The following is a 20,195-nucleotide window of genomic DNA, read 5'->3' as shown; positions in this document are numbered from 1 at the left end:
GAGAGAAGGACATCCCTAGCAGTGGACAGGCTTGAAAGCAAGTGTGTATGTGTTTGTACTGAGGAGAGAATGGAAGGCCGGGGCGGACAGAGCACTACCAGACTGGTGGAGAGCTCTTTGGTACCTTCCAGATAAAATGCCCCCTCCCCCCCAAGAAAGCAATAGATCAACCATGAGCTCTGCTGAAATGCCTTTCACCAAAGGAGCTACTTCTCTTTGTTGAGTGAAAGTGCAATTTTAAAAAGATGCTGACTCCAGTTGGTGCCCAAGTCAGTCCCTAACTATGACCTCTGTGGGTCTCCCAAGGTGGCCAGTGAGCTGAAACCAACATTTCAGAAGACCAGAGACTGAAGGTCCAGCCCTAGGAAGTAAACTGTATGATTATATATTCTGGGAAAAGTTAGACTGAGCATGTGGATAATAATAATTATATAACTGAACAACTAAAAGGAAAAGAAAAGGGAGTTGATTTATCCCATTACGGACTTAGTGCCTACTAGTTAATATGATTTGATTTCTTCTCTCCTTTAGTCTTCCCTGCCCTCCGCAGGGTTATTTGCCAAAGAGTGAATCATGACATGCACTGGTGTCTCATAAAAATTAGAGAAGACCTAATCACCTCATGAGATAGAAATCATGATCATGAAAATTAGAGAAAACCCCTCTCTGAAAGGCTTCTCAGGAGATGCAAAGAGCTATAGTTGAGATGATTTCAATGTCATACTCCTTTTCCCTCTCACTCTCTAACTCTTAAATTTCTAGAGAATATTCTCTTAATGGTGGTCAAATAGTAATAATAATAATGGTAATGATAAAGAAGAAACAGATAATAATGACTTGTGGCTGAAAGAAGCCTGAGTACTTTAAAACAACTGAACCTGCTGAACAACTTCAGCTTTGCCTCCTATGAGCTGCTATCTTTTTTTTCTTTTTTTTGTGTGTGTGTGTGTGGTACGCGGGCCTCTCACTGCTGTGGCCTCTCCCGTTGCGGAGCACAGACTCCGGACGCGCAGGCGCAGCGGCCATGGCTCACGGGCCCAGCCGCTCCGCAGCATGTGGGATCCTCCCGGACCAGGGCGCGAACCCGCGTCCGCTGCATCGGCAGGCAGACTCTCAACCACTGCGCCACCAGGGAAGCCCTGAGCTGCTATCTTGTAGCAGGATTTAAAAAAAAAATTGCATGATGTAGTTACTAATTATATAACTTGAGAATTAGACACTAGGACATGTATCCAGTCTCTATTACTATCCTAGAGAGAAACAGAACACTGAATTCTAGTAGTGAATGTATCATTTAGAGTGCTACATCAGCTCTTCCGAGGGAAGCATAATTTCTAGGGCTGAGGAAGAAGCAACTAAAATCACAGTTTACATGGAACCGTTTGATCACTGTCTAGGTTAAAAAATGAGTCTTCTGGTTTCGTTGTTGCTAGTTTTCTTTCTTTGCCATGCTGCTGGCTTACTGACTGTGTGTGTGTGTGTGTGTGTGTGTGAGTGAGTGAGTGTGTGTTCAGTCATTTGCACATTTGTGTCTGTGGCATGCTTATCTAATCACGGCCTCCTCAGGGTCATCATCTACAGTCATACAGATCGTGCACTGTGCAAACCCCCTGAATAGGGCAGTGATGCTGCGAGTCAAAATCGGGACCATCGCCAGGCTTAACACAGGCCCCTAACAGAGAAGAAGAAAGAACTACCCTCATTTCTCCTGTGAGCAGGGGAAGGAGGTTAAGCAGGGACAAAATTCTTGGCTAAGTTGGAAGGGACTTGGTAGAGGGAGTGAGGAATCTTTTGATCTTCAGTGGTAGGTGTGATCTTAAAGAATAGAAGGTAGATGCTTGGGGCCTTACGTAGACATGGTGGTTTCTCTAGCCCTGGGCATTGGCCCAGGAATTTGCAAAGTTCCCAAAGCAGCTATGAAATCAGGTCCTGGCCTGAGAGCACTGGGGCCTGAGCCGTGGAAGCAGCCCTCCCTTCTCCTGGGTCAGCTTCCATCTACGTTCCTCTTTGGCCGTGAAAACGCTTTGGTTTTGGCGGTGCCCCCCACCCCCCATCCCTCTGCATGAGAGTGTGGCTGGAGAAACCAAAGAAACTCATCCTTGGCATTAACTTTGCAACTCTGCACTTAAAGTTTTCCCAAACTTTTTATACCCTTATACTTTCTCCTAGAACTTTCAGGTGGGGAGAAAAATTCTGATTTGATCCTATTTGAATTGTTTTGAGGGTCGTGTCCAGGCACCAGTATTTTTTAAAAGCTCTGTTGATCCTAACATTTATCTTGGGTTGAGAAAGGCTGTGATGGAGTCAGGGAGTGAGCTGGAGCTGGAATCCAGATGGCCTGCTGGGAGCTCTTTACTTTCTACGTGTCCACCTGTGTTGCTAGTACACCCCCTCCAATCCCCTTACTCATTCCAAACCTTGAGACAATTCCACTGGGCATCTTTCAACAGGGCTGCTCCAAACCTTCACAAAACTCAGTTGGGCATCTTTCAACAGGGCCGCTCTTGAGGCTGGAGACCTCTCCTGGCAACCAGAAAAATATGTATGGGAGAAGGTAGCTTGTCTCACTGGGCTGACCACCTTCATGTGACCTAGTGTTCCTTCCGAGGGAACACACAAGCCCATCTGCCCTTTCCACAGGGGCTCCGCTTTAGTTGGTGCTATCAGGCAAATCCCTGCCTTTCAGGATATCGGCAGGTCTGTACCTAGACTTTGGGGGACTCGAATGTCTGGATCACAATCTGAATGGCAGTATCCTCTATTTGTGGAGTGCTGGGGTCATCCCGCAAAGCCACAGAGGAATGGCTGGCATTCTATTGCTCAATCTGGACTCAGAAAATTCTTAGAGAATGGAATTTTTCCAATGAGAGGAGCAATAGAAGTTAGACTAAAGGGACAAGTTAAAGGTTGGGGATAGGTGGGTGTCTGTCTTCTGACTAGGATACTGGTGGTTTAATGACTGAGAAACATGCAGTAAGTTATATATGGAGACTCGTGATTCTGTGAGATCGCCTGGCAGACGAGAACATCTGTGATCAGCACTGGAAGCTTCCAGAGGCTTTCACTTCCCCCCAGTGCCACAGACGGCCATCTCTAGCTTTCGGCAGCCCTGCTCCATTTGTGTGCTGTGTCAGGGATAATGAAATCAGACAGGCCCGCGGAGACTTCTTTTCCCTCCTCACAAATTTTTAATAAAACTATTTGAACAACAGAGCTGGGCATCTCTGAAGCCTGAAATTAAAGCAATAAGATGGAAGATGACTCGCTTGTCAGTCTGTACAAATTCCAGGGGAGTTTTTCTAAATCTGCCGACAATGTGAGCTCTCCATCTGGAGTCTTTTCTTCCTTATTTTCAGAGGAAGAAAATCCAGCACCAAGGAAGAGAAAAAGGGACACTTCATGTTCTGCCACTACAGCATATGAATGAAACCCTGAATCGGGTTTTCACAAAAATTTGGGGAGAGAATCGCTCTTGAATACGTAAGGGTCCCCCATTCCGATTTCCTGAGACAAAGTGTAGTCATAGTTGTTTGTTTGGTGACCGCCGCTCAGCCATCTGCCTTGCAGGAGGAACGGCCACTGGAGGTTCCCGGACTCGCTGGATTCCCACTGTCACCTTGGTCTTGATGTCCACTCTCGCCCTGGCGCTGGTGAAGGAATGCACAGCGCACTGGTCTCCAAGAGCTGGCACGCCAGGGGCGGAGCTGACAAGAGACACTCACAGAAGTCCTGTAATGTCATGTCAGGTGGTGCTAAGTGTCATGAGAAAAAATAAAACACGTGATGGGGCAGTGGGTTATGGAGGACAGGGATATTTCAGACAGGGTGTTTGTGAAAGGCATCTGAGCTGCAGGTTGTAAATTAAGTATCTCTATGTTGGCTGGCCCGTTTTTCAAAGCAAAGCTCTTGGCATTAATTCTGCAAGTAAGATTATTTAGTTTTCTAAAAAAGAGATTTTATTTAGCCCTGGCTGAAATTTAACAAAGAATTACTAGCTCTCTCTTTTTTCCTCCTCTCCCCTTCCCCTCCCTTCTCCCTCACCTCCCCTTCCTCTCTACCTCATCCCCCTTCCTCTCCTCTCCTGTATCTTTCTTTCATCTTTCTCTTATCTTGACCACCTATTCACAGCCAGGAATAAAAATGAATGCAAAATATTTCTATCCCTTTATACCTTGGGGGATATTTCTAGAGTCCTTAAGCTCTCTTAACACCCATTGGAAAGCTTGCAGCAGCTCATCTCTGCTGTCCTGTACCTTCTTGCTGGGACCCCCAAAATGTAAATCTGACTGTGGCTATCTGGGGCCTCGGGCCCAGACTTCCTATAATGTGTATGTAAAAGACATGAGTATCCTGCTGAAAGTGCCTAAAGAAAACAGTGAACCACCAGTCTAAGTTCTGTACTAATGTTACCTTATTTTCCACACTAAGGCATCGAAGCTAAATGAGGTACCCATGGTATACCATAACCATTTGCCTTAGAATAGAGTTGGAGTCTTCTTCTGTGCACATGTATTCAGGGCTGTACGGCTCAGTGTCCTGGCAGGGAACACAGTTCCACGCAAGCGATTTAAGTGAAGAGAATGTAGTCCCGGGGCTACTGTGAGTAGTGAGGAAGGGGTGAGGGAGCAGGGAGTGCATGGTGAGGCAGCCAGAAATTAGAGAGCAGAGAGCCTTTATCACCTCCAGGGCTGGAGAAAGGGGAACCTGCTCAGAGCCCACTGAGAACACGAGCCCCGGAGGCAGTGACCTGGCAGGATGCTGGCTGCCTGTCAGAGGCAGGCGAGGAGCAGAGGCAGAGCAGAGAGGAAATACCCAAGCTGGCTGTCTCTCCTCTCACACTCGAGCCTCAAAGCCAACCAGAAGTCAGCAGTCTGGGAGCGGGGAGCGGGGAGAGCTTGCCCCTGGGGTATAGAGCTGGGACGGAGAAAGGAGCCAGAGGAGGGCACATGCAGGATCTGGAGCACACGCACCGGCCTTCCTGCCCACCTGCCTAGGAGATGCTCTGTCTATGTGCGTGTCTACAGTGGCTGCTACAACAATCGATCCTTCTTTTCTTCCTTCAGCTGTAACGGCCAAATACTGAGCAGCATCACATTTGGTAAATGGGCTCCCTGATCAAAGTGCTAAGGTGACCTAATTCAATCCCAGCTTTAAATTTCATCTATTTTTAGCAGTTGGTCTGTGAAGACTTGATCTGACCATGTGTGTCCTGCCTGTAGTCTCTCCGCTCCCCGAGTCCGTCTTTTGCACTTGAAGAGAAAAGATCATTTCGAAAGAATTTAATGATTTCCTTTCTAAGTAAACGCGTAAGAATTTCCCCTTCTATTCAAATTTTGGGGCCCGTCTATAATTTTCTTATTCCTTCTTAATGTTTTCTTTCACAGAGAAATGTAGGACTTGAAAGTCATCCTAAGGTCATTTTCCTGGAGTGGGAGCCACAAAGATGAAAGCACAGTTATCTGGGGTGGGGAAGGGGGTGTCGTCACAGCCTGGTTCTTGCTGAAGCCTTTCTAATGACTGCATTTTCTGGCTCTGGCTACAGTTATTTCATGGGTGATATTATGAGCCGCAGCAGTTCGTTTCTTAGCTGAAATCGTTTTCTTGGCCTTGGCCGAGAGGTGTTTTTTCCCCAATGAAACAGACAGCCCTTGAGAACTTTGCCAAAGGCACACATTCACACAAACCTACCCGATAAATCTGTGCTTAAAAAATGCAATGGCTCAGCTAATGTTTATGGTGACAAATGGTTGCTGTCTACCTCTTCGCCCACTTTGAAGACACATCTCTCTGCTGCATCTGAGGAAGAACCCTTTCCTCTGTTGTGTTCCACGGGTGAACAGAGAGAAACCACCTTTAAACTGATATTGATCCACAGGCTTTAACAACCCAAAGCCCTACAAAGGGCATGTCAGCTCATCTGAAAGCTGGGTAGCATTAATAATTAGACCTGGGGGCTTCCCTGGTGGCGCAGTGGTTGAGAGTCCGCCTGCCGATGCAGGGGACACGGGTTCGTGCCCCGGTCCGGGAAGATCCCACATGGCCCGTGGGCCATGACCGCTGAGCCTGCGCGTACGGAGCCTGTGCTCCGCAACAGGAGAGGCCACAACGGTGAGAGGCCCGCGTACCGCAAAAAAAAAAAAAAAAAAAATCTCAACTTCTTCATGGCTTTTTCTGATCCCTCCCTAATGACCAATCTCAATCTCTTCTCTTTCCCCTTGTTTCCTTAGGCTCGAGCCATGCACTGGTTTCGTCTCTGTCCTTCAAGCATCTGAAACAAATTCTTCCATCGGTACCTCTACACTTCCAGGCCTGTCTTAACTCGAAATGTCCTCTTCTTAGAGGTCTTTCTCCGCAGATCATGCTTTCGAAAATAGTGCCTGTATTGTACATACTCTTTTACTCACCATATCACCCTATTTATGTTCTTCATAGTAATGATGACAATCACGTTATTTGTTTTCCTGGGTTGTGCGTGGGTGTGTTTCCTCCACTAAAAGCTCCAAAGGGTAGGACCTCTGTCTGCAGTATCTCCTTTGGCAAGAACAGAGAATAACACGTAGAATAACTCAAAAATATAATTGTTGAACAAAGTAAATGGATAATATTGGTTAATATTAATTTCCAGTATAAATCATTTGTGAATACAAGCAGGTTCAGTTCACGGTCCACATTTTCTTAGGGCCTAAGGCTTCTGATGCAAAGAATCACAGCAGTCTCAGGCTTTGCTGTAAGGCATCTCCCCCAACCCTGGGTGGAATGGGGCAGGTGGGCTGGAGTTAAGTTGTAGCTTTAGTTTATGCATTAGTGAAGTTAACTGACCACTGAAAGAAGAGCTCTGGAAAAGTGTCCACCTTCCTCCTTTTTCCCCCATTTGGGTGCAAAGATGGGTGGTGATAATAGTTCTGATGAAGAATTTTTAATCTATGTTTTATTCAAAATGAAATAATGCTTTTTAAACTTTCAGCATTCCTTTCCTGCCAATTGGATATCATTTCTTTTGTAATAGTCTGTAGACATATCAACTGGTACAATAGCAGATCTTATATATTAACTTTTATGCCTTTCTTTCTTTTCCACATTTCCTGACACTTTCTATATAGTCACTAGAGGGTCTACATTGATACAAGGAGAATTAGATTACTGCATCCAAACACCAGAACAGGAAAAACATAGTTAATTGCAGGTTTGTTTATTTCTGCTCTTCAAACATCCTAAACTGGTTCTTGTATCAGGAACCAGTTACTAATGGGGTTTCATTTGAATCAAAAGCAAGGGTTCTGAGGGACCAAACATTTCACTTAAGAGTTTATGCAAGAACAGAGCTTGAAAAGAAAAACAGAGCAGGGGTGCTAAGGACAAAGGGGACAGCAGATTTTGCCCACCCCACCCCTTCTTGGGGCACAGAGATTTAGGGGGGACTCGACCTGAAAGGGCCAGACTTGGGGGTCCAGGGGAGGGAGGAGAGAGTGCAGAGGTGCCAGAGGATAGCCAGTGGCCAAAGAGCTGTGTGGAAGCCAAGCAAAGCTACAGATGGCCATCTCCTTATTGATTATACAGGGAAAGGGCCAGTGAGGTGGGGCTCCAATGTGCGTAGGGGGACTTTCCTCCACAAGCTTCCTGGAGCTCAGCCTTCAGCAGAAGGCCACCCACCTACACCCTGAAACTTAGCAGAGCCCGCATCTAACCTCCCAACTGAAAGCCTCAGTTGGGACCTCCCAACTGAGGTCCTTGGAGCCCTCAGAGAGGCAGTGACAGGTGGAACAGTCACACACTGGGTGGGGCTGGGAGTGGGGATTCCCTCCATGTACACACTGCATTTCACAAGGCAGGAGATGGTAGCTAGCAGAGTCTGGGCCCATGCCTTATGTCACAAAAAGCCCAACCACTGTCTCACTTCTAATTTAGAGACCTCCTATAATGTCCTTGGGGACTCTGGCCTTGACAAAATAAAATGTGGAAAGCAGTTTTGATAATGTAGGGTTCCAGAAGGTAAAGACACCCACATCACTGGCCAGTTACTGATGTCATCACTGCCCAACAGTGAGGAGTGAGGCCAGCCCACATTCAAGAGTTCCCACATTTGGACATTTATAGCAATACAATCCTACCTCAAGAAACAAGAAAAATCTCAAATAAACAACCTAACCTTACACCTAAAGCAATTAAAGGAAGAAGAACAAAAAAACCCCAAAGTTAGAAGAAGGGAAGAAATCATAAAGAACAGATCAGAAATAAATGAAAAAGAAATGAAGGAAACGATAGCAAAGATCAATAAAACTAAAAGCTTGTTCTTTGAGAAGATAAACAAAATTGATAAACCATTAGCAAGACTCACCAAGAAAAAAAGAGAGAAGACTCAAATCAACAGAATTAGAGATGAAAAAGGGGAAGTAACAACCGACACTGTAGAATTACAAAGGATCATGAGAGATTACTACAAGCAACTATATGCCAATACAATGAACAACCTGGAAGAAATGGACAAATTCTTAGAAAAGTACAACCTTCTGAGACTGAACCAGGAAATAGAAAATATAAACAGAACAATCACAAGCACTGAAATTGAAACTATGATTAAAAATCTTCCAACAAACAAAAGCCCAGGACCAGATGGTTTCACAGGCGAATTCTATCAAACAGTTAGAGAAGAGCTAACACCTATCCTTCTCAAACTCTTCCAAAATATAGCAGAGGGAGGAACACTCCCAAACTCATTCTATGAGGCCACCATCACCCTGATACCAAAACCAGACAAAGATGTCACAAAGAAAGAAAACTACAGGCCAATATCACTGATGAACATAGATGCAAAAACCCTCAGCAAAATACTAGCAAACAGAATCCAACAGCCCATTAAAAGGATCATACACCATGATCAAGTGGGTTTTATCCCAGGAATGCAAGGATTCTTCAATATACGCAAATCAGTCAATGTGATACGCCATATTGACAAACTGAAGGATAAAAACCATATGATCACCTCAATAGATGCAGAAAAAGCTTTTGACAAAATTGAACATCCATTTATGATAAAAACTCTCCAGAAAATAGGCATAGAGGGAACCTACCTCCACATAAGAAAGGCCATATATGACAATCCCAGGCCAACATCATCCTCAATAGTGAAAAACTGAAACCATTTCCTCTAAGATCAGGAACAAGACAAGGTTGTCCACTCTCACCACTATTATTCAACATGGTTTTGGAAGTTTTAGCCACAGCAATCAGAGAAGAAAAAGAAATAAAAGGGATCCAAATTGGAAAAGAAGAAGTAAAACTGTCACTGCAGATGACATGATACTACACATAGAGTATCCTAAAGATGCTACCAGAAAACTACTAGAGCTAATCAATGAATTTGGTAGAGTAGCAGGATACGAAATTAATGCACAGAAATCTCTTGCATTCCTGTACTCTAATGATGAAAAATCTGAAAGAGAAATTAAAGGAACACTCCCATTTACCATTGCAACAAAAATAAAATACCTAGGAATAAACCTACCTAAGGAGACAAAAGAACTGTATGCAGAAAACTATAAGACACAGATGAAAGAAATTAAAGAAGATACCAACAGATGGAGAGATACACCATTTTCTTGGATTGGAAGAATCAACATTGCGAAAATGACTATACTACCATCCCTATCAAACTCCCAATGGCATTTTTCACAGAACTAGAACAAAAAATTTCACAATTTGTATGGAAACACAAAAGACCCCGAATAGCCAAAGCAATCTTGAGAAAGAAAAACGGAGCTGGAGGAATCAGGCTCCCTGACTTCAGACTATACTACAAAGCTACAGTAAGCAAGACAGTATGGTACTGGCACAAAAACAGAAAGATAGATCAATGGAACAGGATAGAAAGCCCAGAGATAAACCCACGCACATATGGTCACCTTATCTTTGATGAAGGAGGCAGGAATGTACAGTGGAGAAAGGACAGCCTCTTCAATAAGTGGTGCTGGGAAAACTGGACAGGTACATGTAAAAGTATGAGATTAGATCACTCCCTAACACCATACACAAAAATAAACTCAAAATGGAATAAAGACCTTAATGTAAGGCCAGACACTATAAAACTCTTCACGGAAAACATAGGCAGAACACTCTATGACATAAATCACAGCAAGATCCTTTTTGACCCACCTCCTAGAGATATGGAAATAAAAATAAACAAACAGGGCCTAATGAAACTTAAAAGCTTTTGCACAGCAAGGGAAACCGTAAACAAGACAAAAAGACAACCCTCAGAATGGGAGAAAATATTTGCAAATGAAGCAACTGACAAAGGATTAATCTCCAAAATATATAAGCAGCTCAATATCACAAAAACAAACAACCCAATACAAAAATGGGCAGAAGACCTAAACAGACATTTCTCCAAAGAAGATATACAGACTGCCAACAAACACATGAAAAGATGCTCAACATCACTAATCATTAGAGAAATGCGAATCAAAACTACAATGAGGATACCTCACACCAGTCAGAATGGCCATCATCAAAAAATCTACAAACAATAACTGCTGAAGAGGGTGTGGAGAAAAGGGAACCCTTTTGCACTGTTGGTGGGAGTGTAAATTGATACAGCCACTATGGAGAAGAGTATGGAGGTTCCTTAAAAAAGTAAAAATACAACTACCATATGACCCAGCAATCCCACTACTGGGCATATACCCTGAGAAAGCCATAATTCAAAAGGAGACACATAGCACAATGTTCATTGCAGCTCTATTTACAATAGCCAGGACATGGAAGCAACCTAAGTGTCCATCAACAGATGAATGGATAAAGAAGATGTTGCACATATATACAATGGAATATTACTCAGCCATAAAAAGAAACGAAATTGAGTTATTTGTAGCGAGGTGGATGGACCTAGAGTCAGTCATACAGAGTGAAGTAAGTCAGAAAAAAAACCACCTTATGCTGACACATATATATGGAATCTAAAAAAAAGAAAAAAGGTTCTGATGAAAGTAGAGACAGGACAGGAATAAAGACACAGACATAGAGAGTGGACCTGAGGACACAGGGAGGCGGAAGGGTAAGCTGGGACGAAGTGAGAGAGCGGCATGGACATATATACACTACCAAATGTAAAATAGATAGCTAGTGGGAAGCAGCCGCATAGCACAGGGAGATCAGCTCAGTGCTTTGTGTCCACCCAGAGGGGTGGGATAGAGAGGGTGGGAGGGAGACGCAAGAGGGAGGGGATATGGGGATATATGTATACGTATAGCTGATTCACTTTGTAATACAGCAGAAACTCAAACACCATTGTAAAGCAATTATACTCCAATAACGATGTTAAAAAAAAAAGGTTCCCACATTTGACCCTTGGGGGAGTAAATACTTTATACTGCCTAGACAAGGCCTTACCCTCCCTAACCTTTGTAGACTCGCAACCCTGCTACCCAACTATGGAAGCCAGCAGGGCACTGAGAAGCGGAAGGATAGAGCAGCGAGATTAGGACGTCTTGAAACTTCATTCGTTCTCTTATCCATCACCCCCGCTCAAAAGAGAACTCGCCAGTCCTCCCAGCCCTCCGAGTGGGCAGCTGCCACAGTGGTTTTCCTTTTTTCCCCCGTGGAAAGAGAGGAGGAGGCTTTTAGTATTTCACCCTGACACTTTAGTGAGTGATTAGGGACATCGATTGTCTAACCATGGGCTTCCTCTTATTATTCCTGCAAGGGGCATAGTCCTTTGGCTCTGGGGAGACACCCTGAAATGCTGAATGGCCCAGTCCTTGGGATGGCGGGGTCTCCAGCAGGCTGGGAAGAACAGCCAGTGGCCGGGGGACCCATGCTCTGCAGTCTCCAATCACTGTTGGGTCTGTAATCAAAAGCCAACACGGACACCTGCTCGCCATTTTGCCGTGGGCACAGCTGCTGTGACAGACTGACAGTCTGTGGGGCAGAGGCGGCATGTACTGTACTTGTCAGTCCCTCTGCTGTCCTCTTTTCTACTGCCTTTCCCACCCTCCTGAGAATATTTTTTCTTGATTTTTCTTTTCCTGTTTTATTTCAGTGACCCTTGGGTTGAGGCAGTTTATTTTGCCCAGCTTCCTTGATCTAGTGTTTGTCTGCAAATACCACTATTTGCAAGGGGGACTGGATCCTGGTTTCCAGATTCTTAGTAAATGGAGACTCTGCAGTGACCAGTGGTCAAGCTAGCTTCCATTCTGCCTTCCATGAAAGAGTTAATCTTAAGGCGCATGTTAGCACCCGCTGGGCTCCCTCCCTGCTTCCCTGGCTGATGGGCTGCAGGGCTTACCATATTAGGAGAGTGTGAAGATTCAGCTCCCCAGTGTACACAGCAGGAGCTCTTCTGTCAGTCTGAAATGCAGGTGCTATATTTAGTAACAGGCCCTGCAGAATAGCAGCTGCATGTGGGAGGGGCTGCTGGAAGGCAGTTGTGTGTGAATCTCTACTCCAGTCCCCAAGGAGGCTTGAAGCTGAAGCCCTAGGAGAGAGCTGGGCTCTTTCTCTGTCCATCTCCTCCATCCATGGCATCTTTTCTAGGTTGGGGAACAAGTCAGTCCCTTTCACCTCTGCGGCTTCTTTTAACATGGAGGAAAGGAATCCTGATTGTTGAATGAACCATCACTCAAAATGTCGTAAACAGCGATTTCCCTCCCTCCAGCCCTCACCTCTTCTCCCCTATCAGGTTAACTAACCACTGATATGATGCATGGAATAATTTTATTGCCTTGTTTCCTAAGTATAGAGAAATCATAAGTAAGAGAAATTGCCTGCATTTGGTTTTGCAGGAAATGTATCTTTGGTACTAAAAGAATTTTATTTCACATTGCAGAAGGCCCTGGATCTAATGTCTTCCTTTGTAAAATATAATTGTATAAGTAGAAAATAATCATTACATATGAATTTATTTCTTATAAGCCCATACAAATTTACACAATATAGTAACATTCTATGAGAGTAAAAATTAACAAAAGATAGTCTCGTAGATAAAGTTGTTAACTCATTTGATGATATGGAAGTAAGTGCCTCGTTGAACTGACTTACCATAACAGTAGCTCTGTTTTAAGGGTAGTTTATCCAGGAGCGATGAGTTCCAGGGGCAGCTTTGCTCTCTGTCTCTGTCACTCTCTTGCTCCTTATCTCTGTTAAATTTTCCATTTCAATTGACTTTAGAGACTTTAGACAAACAGATTTGGCCAACATCGTTTCTAACTGTGAGGCTTGGGAAATACTTAGAATATGGGATTCTCCTTATTTCCACGTATTTACGTCTGCTACAAAACCCACTAATTTCCTTAGACTGTTGGTAGTTGGGTGGAGTTCTAGTCAAAATATTGCACAGGTCTGAAGTTTCTGGTTGGGAAATTGACTTGAAGAAAAAGCGAAAGCCATGGCATGTGTAACCACCATTGTCTACCGCTGGAATGCTTCTGCTTCAGAACTCCAGCTAGGATGAAATGATTGGGTCTTTTAGATGACTCTGGTTGAAACTAACAAACTGTAGTGTAATCTAATATGCATGACTTGGTTAGAACGGCCAACAATTTGATAAATTGAAGACCTTTTGGATACTGCACAAGGACAATGGGGATCCTTGTAGGAAAAGAATTTAACTGGGTCAGGAGTACACTCTTTTGTGTGTAGTCCCAGGGCTGGTCATTATTGTTCAGCAAAAGTACACACAGCAAATATACAATGTACACTGTGGCCAGATATGGAGGGAAGAAGTTAACCATGGCCCTTGCATACAGACCCAGAGGGCCCCAGAAAAGCTGAGGTGGGGCAGATACTGGGGCTGGAGGCAGAGTCAGTGCAGGAGGGAAGGAAGGCAGAGACCTGTGTTCTGACAGCCCAGGCAGAAGCTGGATTCAGGATGAGACCCCACTAGAGATGACGGTGCCTGCAAAGGCAGGCGGGGTCAGCAGTGGGGGGCACGTGGTGATAGGAACCTCAGGGAGGCAGCGTTTAGAGGTCAGATAATCAGGTGCCAGGGTCCTGCCTCTAGGAGACCAGGAATCTGGGGTGGGATGGTAGTTTGGAAGAGATGGGGGAGAGCAGGCGAGGGATGCAAGGCAGAGATGAATTCAAAGAGGAAATAAAACACTTAAGGTTTCAAGACAAGGGCTCAGGCAGAGACAAATCAGCAAGAATCTAGCTTCCAAATAATTACAGTTCATAATAATGATTAGGATAACTATGTTTATTACCTATTATGTGCAAAGCATGGAAAACACTGAGCTAAGCACATTGTATGCACTGTCTTGTGTAATTTTTTTTTTTTTTTTTTGCCCTGCCACACAGCTTGTGGGATCTTAGTTCCCTGACCAGGGCTCTCAGCAATGAAAGTACAGAGTCCTAACCACTGGACCGCCAGGGAATTCCCTGTCTTGTATAATTTTTATAGTAATTCTATGAAGTTGATACTCATATTCATCATTAAATATATGGGGAAACTGAGGCACAAACAGGTGCTTGGTTAATAAATAGTGGAGCAGAGATTCAAATGCCAGTCTCTGATTAGAACCCCAAGACTTACCTACTTCACCATACTGACCCCCCAAATGCTAGAGATCTTGAAACAAGTTTAGGGCTTAGTTAAAAAAAAAAAAGGTGGAAGCTGTTTCTTGAATCATTATTTTTCGCTCCATAAGTTGGATCTGATGCTTCGAGTGCGTATCATATGTGAGAGTTTGGTCTAAGTGCTGGGCCTACAGAGATAAATTTGACAAAGTCCCTCAAGGAATACTGACGAACACATAAATCACAGCACGATGTGCTAAGTGCTTACAGAGCCAGATAAGTACTAAGGGCGAGGTTAATGACAAAAGGAACCAGAGAACCTCCATACTGTTCTCCATAGTGGCTGTATCAATTTACACTCCCACCAACAGTGCAAAAGGGTTCCCTTTTCTCCACACCCTCTCCAGCAGTTATTGTTTGTAGATTTTTTGATGATGGCCATTCTGACCGGTGTGAGATGATATCTCATTGTAGTTTTGATTTGCATTTCTCTAATGATTAGTGATGTTGAGCGCCCTTTCATGTGTTTGTTGGTAATCTGTATATCTTCTTTGGAGAAATGTCTGTTTAGGTCTTCTGCCTATTTTTGGATTGGGTTGTTTGTTTTTGTGATATTGAGCTGCATGAGCTGCTTGTAAATTTTGGAGATTAATCCTTTGTCAGTTGCTTCATTTACAAACATGTACCAAAATGTTCATTGCAGCTCTATTTACAATAGCCAGGACATGGAAGCAACCTAAGTGTCCATCAACAGATTAATGGATAAAGAAGATGTGGCACATATATACAATGGAATATTAGCCATAAAAAGAAACGAAATTGAGTTCTTTGTAGTGAGGTGGATGGACCTAGAGTCTGTCATACAGAGTGAAGTAAGTCAGAAAGAGAAAAACAAATACCGTATGCTAGCACATATGTATGGAATCTAAAAAAAAGGAGGGGGTCATGAAGAGCCTAGGGGCAAGACGGGAATAAAGACGCAGACCTACTAGAGAATGGACTTGAGGACACGGGGAGGGGGAAGGGTAAGCTGGGACAAAGTGAGAGAGTGGCATGGACATATATACACTACCAAACGTAAAACAGATAGCTAGTGGGAAGCAGCCACATAGCACAGGGAGATGAGCTCAGTGCTTTGTGACCACCTAGAGGGGTGGGATAGGGAGGGTAGGAGGGAGATGCAAGAGGGAAGAGATATGGGGACATATGTATATGTATAACTGATTTACTTTGTTATAAATCAGAAACTAACACACCATTGTAAAGCAATTATACTCCAATAAAGATGTTAAAAAAAAAAAAGGAACCAGAGAAAGCTTGAAGGGTAATATTTAAGGATTCTTGAGGGAACAACAGCAGCTGCCCAGGTTGACAGGCAGTGAAGGATGTTCTAGGTGAAGAGGGGGAATTGCTTGGATCATCAGGGATCTACAAGCAGCCTGGTATAGGTGGAGCAGTAGGATATGAACTGAGAAGGTAGGCTGAAGCCATGTAATAAAAGTCCGTACATCCCAGAGCGAGGAGGTTAAGGTCCATTGAGTTTTGAACTAGAGCTCCTAAAAATCTCTGTGCTAAGGTCAGGACTGATGACAGGGATGATTCTGTAGGCTACGCTAAAAATCATAGCTTGGAGTTAAGGAGAAATCCTGAATTAAGCGACCAGCATGGCCTGGTAAGATGCAGATAAACAGGATCCAAGCCAAAGAATGCCCTGCAGGGTCATAATTGTCTTCTGGAATAAACAGAGACGCCACCTTCCCTTGCCCTACGACACTCTCGGCACATTAGCCTGAGCTTCTGATGAAAACTTATTCCAGGACTCATAAAGATTTTCAATTTCCTTTTAACCTGCAAGAAGCTGATTAAATTAAGCACTATTGATCCCCAGGCTCTTAAAATAGAAACTCATTTAAAGGGATCAGCAGTCAGAATAACATACAGTGTCACCCTCTGGTTCCCCTCTGTGCCACCCTCCCTGGGTTCTGGAGGTAGGATATTTTTCATGGAGAAAGCTCTGTCGTCTTGTAGGTTTCCCTGGTGAACCCAACTCTCCACTTCAGTAGCTACTTGAAGAAAAACAAACAAACAAACAAAAAAAAAAAACATCACAGAACCAGACTGACTCTAAGTTTTGGATAAAAACCTCAAATGGGTGCTTGTCAACGGCCAGGAATCTTACTGTGCCTCCATAGAAGTGCACTTATGTCTTCTTCCAGATGGTTGTTTCACACCTTCTCTCCAACTTCCCACACCTGCCTTCTTCAACGAATGACCTCGTCTTATCATTAAGAAAATACAAGCCCTCAGAGTGGAAACCTGACCTTCCTGCCGGTCTTCTCTACAAACCTGCTCAAACCTGTGCCCATCAGCGGTCAGCTTCTGCACTTGTGATCCGTGTTCTCTATCCCCTAACCTGCTTAAGGACTTTACCCACTTCCTTGATTCCCCCCGCCCTTTTCTCCATCATCAATTTCTTCTCTTGCTCAGTCCACAGTATACAAACATACCTTAGTGTCTCCCACTTTTAAATCTTACGTTTCCCAATTCCACATCCCCTACCTGCATACACTTTGTATATTTTATTCCTTCTGGGACAAGTGGTCTAAGTCTGGAATCTCTGCTTCCTCACCTCCTATTTCCTCTTCAAGTCTTCCCAATTTGGCTTCTTCCCACATTACTCCCCTGAAACTGCTCTTGGTGTCTATTCTGCACCAGTACAGCTAAGATGATTTGGAGCAAACCACACACCCGTGCTGACTGACACGAATTTAAATTTGTGATCACTACTGACAGGTTCTTCACACTGCCCAGAGGCTACACTACATTTCTCTGGTTTATCTACACTCCTAGTTCCTGAGTATTTTATGTTCTGTCTTCTTGGAGCTCCAATACGTTCCCATTCTCAGTCTAGTAGATAACCTTGTTTCCTACGCTCCAGTTTTACAGAAAACAGTTTGAAGAGTACTTCCACAGTGCACACGGCTGAATCCAACCTTCTGGTGTGTTAACTAAGGTGTCATGGTCCTTGCGAAGGTCAACCTCTCCATTTGTGTGCTAGGTCCCACCTTCTCTCACCTACTCGTTGACTGTCCTAGTAATTCTGCCCCGTCCTTGTGCATCAAACATTTCTCTCTACTCTAGATTATCCCCAGCACCCTACAAGTATGTGTTGCTTCTTTTGTGAAAAAAGAGCAACAACGTGGCAAGAACAAAATCTTCTCTTGGCCCCATTTCTCCTCCAGTTCTTACTCCCATTTCTTTTTCTTCTACTTGTTACCGAACCAGGTGAACTAGGTTATTTTGCCTGAAGCACAGCAAGCCGAAAAGGGTGAGATGCGGAGGTCAAATAAGGAGAGGGGAGAAGTCTCAGATCCGGCTCTCCGGAGATGAGGAGTGCAGCAGTAGGGAAGGGTGGTGTGGATCTGAGCTGTACAGAGGGTCACCAGAGCTGGGATGACCAGCTGACACAGGGAACGTGAAGGAGGTAGACTGTAGGGGAGGTGGATGTTAGAAGAGGTGCAGGGAATCAGGGAGAGGAAGGAATCTAGGTGGACTCAGGTTTCTGGAGAGGGGAATTTGGCACATTAAGATAGGGGATGTCGGAAGAGTTGAGGAAAGTAATGCTTATGATTTGGGACATTCGTGAGAAAAATGTCTTTCTGGTAAAGCAGCTTGTATTTTATCTCATATACAACTGAGTAAACAGGGGCTTAGAGACAGAAAGTAGAGCTTAATAATGCTAGTTCTACCACTTACTGGCTGAGCAACTAAAGGGGCAAGTTGCTTAAGCTCTGCCTCCACTTCTCATTTATAACATGGGAATAATCAAAATAGCTCGCAGAGTTGCTACAAGACCTAAGGAGACACTGCATACAAAGACCGAGCCCCGCCCGACTAACTGTAAATCCTCAATCCATGGCCGCTATTTAACTCTAATGACACATAGCTGTGACAACTTGTAGCTAAAATAAGTAACCTTCGCAAAGGTATGTAGGTTCGTTTTGCCCGACGCAGAGCAAGGCAGATGCTGAGACGCCGAGGTCCGTGGCAGAGAGCTTATTCAGGAGGCAGCCAAGCGAGGAGAAGGGAGAAAGTCTCAGAACAGCCTCGCCAGAGGGGCGGGGCTTGGGGTATTCATGGGACGAGGAATGAAGCCACAGGGCGGTCCAAGGCGTGGGGGGAGTGGGGAGCGTGGGGGGCGTGGGGGAGCGTGGGGGGCGTGGGGGAGCGTGGGGGGCGTGGGGAGCGTGGGGGGCGTGGGGGAGGTGATTGTTAAAAGGTGCGGGAATCGTGGTTCTGCGTAGGCGCCACTAAGCTCCAGGCCTCTGTATTTTCAAACGTGGAGGAGCTTAGCAGCATCTAAAGGTGGATTTTCGGCCCTCTGACATCAAAAGGTAACTGAGGGGGGCTTCCCTGGTGGCACAGTGGTTGAGAGTCCGCCTGCCGATGCAGGGGACACGGGTTCGTGCTCCTGTCCGGGAAGATCCCACACGCCGCGGAGTGGCTGGGCCCGTGAGCCATGGCCGCTGAGCCTGCGCGTCTGGAGCCTGTGCTGCGCAACGGGAGAAGCCACAACAGTGAGAGGTCCGCGTACTGCAAAAAAAAAAAAGGTAAGTGAGGGGATACTCAAGTGTGCCCGGTTGGATAGTCCGTGGTCCTATCCAGTCTTAACCAGTTCAGCTCCAGCTAGACACAGCTGATTCTTGGTTCAGCTGAACTAGACACAGCTGACCGCAACTTCTTAGAAAAAGAACTTGGGCAAAAATACTGTTCAGGCTCCGTGCTGTTTGGAGGACATGCAAGTCTTCTGTAGCAACAATTAAAACAACCTTGATTAGCAATGGCAGATTACAGGTGAAATGGATTGGACTGATAAATTACGCATGGCTTCACTTTTACAGCTAATTTCTTCCAAAGAGCAGGCTACACTCGATGTCTCTGGTTTCGCTCCTCCCATTCTCTCCCGAATCCACTGCAGGCAGGGTTTTACCCCACCAATCTCTTGTTCCACTCCAAGAAAACGCCTCTTAATGAGATCAACCAATGGCCTCTACGTTGTTAAGTCCAAAGGTCCATGCTCTTGTTTGATGTATCAGCCGCATTTGATTGCCCTTCTCCTTGGAACACTTACTTCACCTGGTAACCAGGACATCACACTTGCCCAGTGTTCCACCCACCTCTCTGTATACTCCTGTCAGACTCCTTTCTGGTTCTTCTTCATAGCCTTAGCCATTGGAGAGGGCCAGGGATCAGTCTGTAAACTGAGTCTCTTTTCTTGCTACACTTGCTCTCTTGGTGGTTTCATCCAGTTGCATGGTTTTTTAAATTCCAGGTATGTGCTCTGATTACTTCCTATTTCATATCTTACTCTGGTTCTCTTCCCTGAGCTCCAGATAAATTTATGTGTCCAAATGCTTATTCAGCTTCTCCATGGGTATATTTAATAAGCACTTCAAGGTTAATAAGTCCAAAACTGAATTCGTTTTCTCCCCCCAAAAACCTGCTTCTTCTGCAGTCTTCCTCATCTCAATAAATGACACCTCCATTCTTTAAGTTTCTCAGACCAAAAACCTTGAAGTCATACTTGTCTTCCTTTTCTCTCACACATCCCTCATCCAGTGCATCAGCAAAACCTGTCGGTTCAACCTTCAAAGTATTTCCAGAGTCCAACCACTTCTTACCATCTC

The 20,195-nt window shown here is 44.7% G+C and overlaps 1 long non-coding RNA gene across 3 annotated transcripts in view; it reads left to right on the top strand.

The window, feature by feature from the left end:
* The window catches only part of LOC109547205 (uncharacterized), a 148,086-nt gene that overhangs the window by 49,886 nt on the left and 78,005 nt on the right, over window positions 1-20,195 (top strand). The window lies entirely within an intron of this gene.

This window comes from Tursiops truncatus, chromosome 11, assembly GCF_011762595.2.
Source record: "Tursiops truncatus isolate mTurTru1 chromosome 11, mTurTru1.mat.Y, whole genome shotgun sequence".
In the NCBI taxonomy this organism is placed as follows: Eukaryota; Metazoa; Chordata; class Mammalia; order Artiodactyla; family Delphinidae; genus Tursiops; species Tursiops truncatus.
The sequence above is the reverse complement of the archived record's forward strand: the minus strand, read 5'-3'. Positions and strand labels throughout refer to the sequence as shown.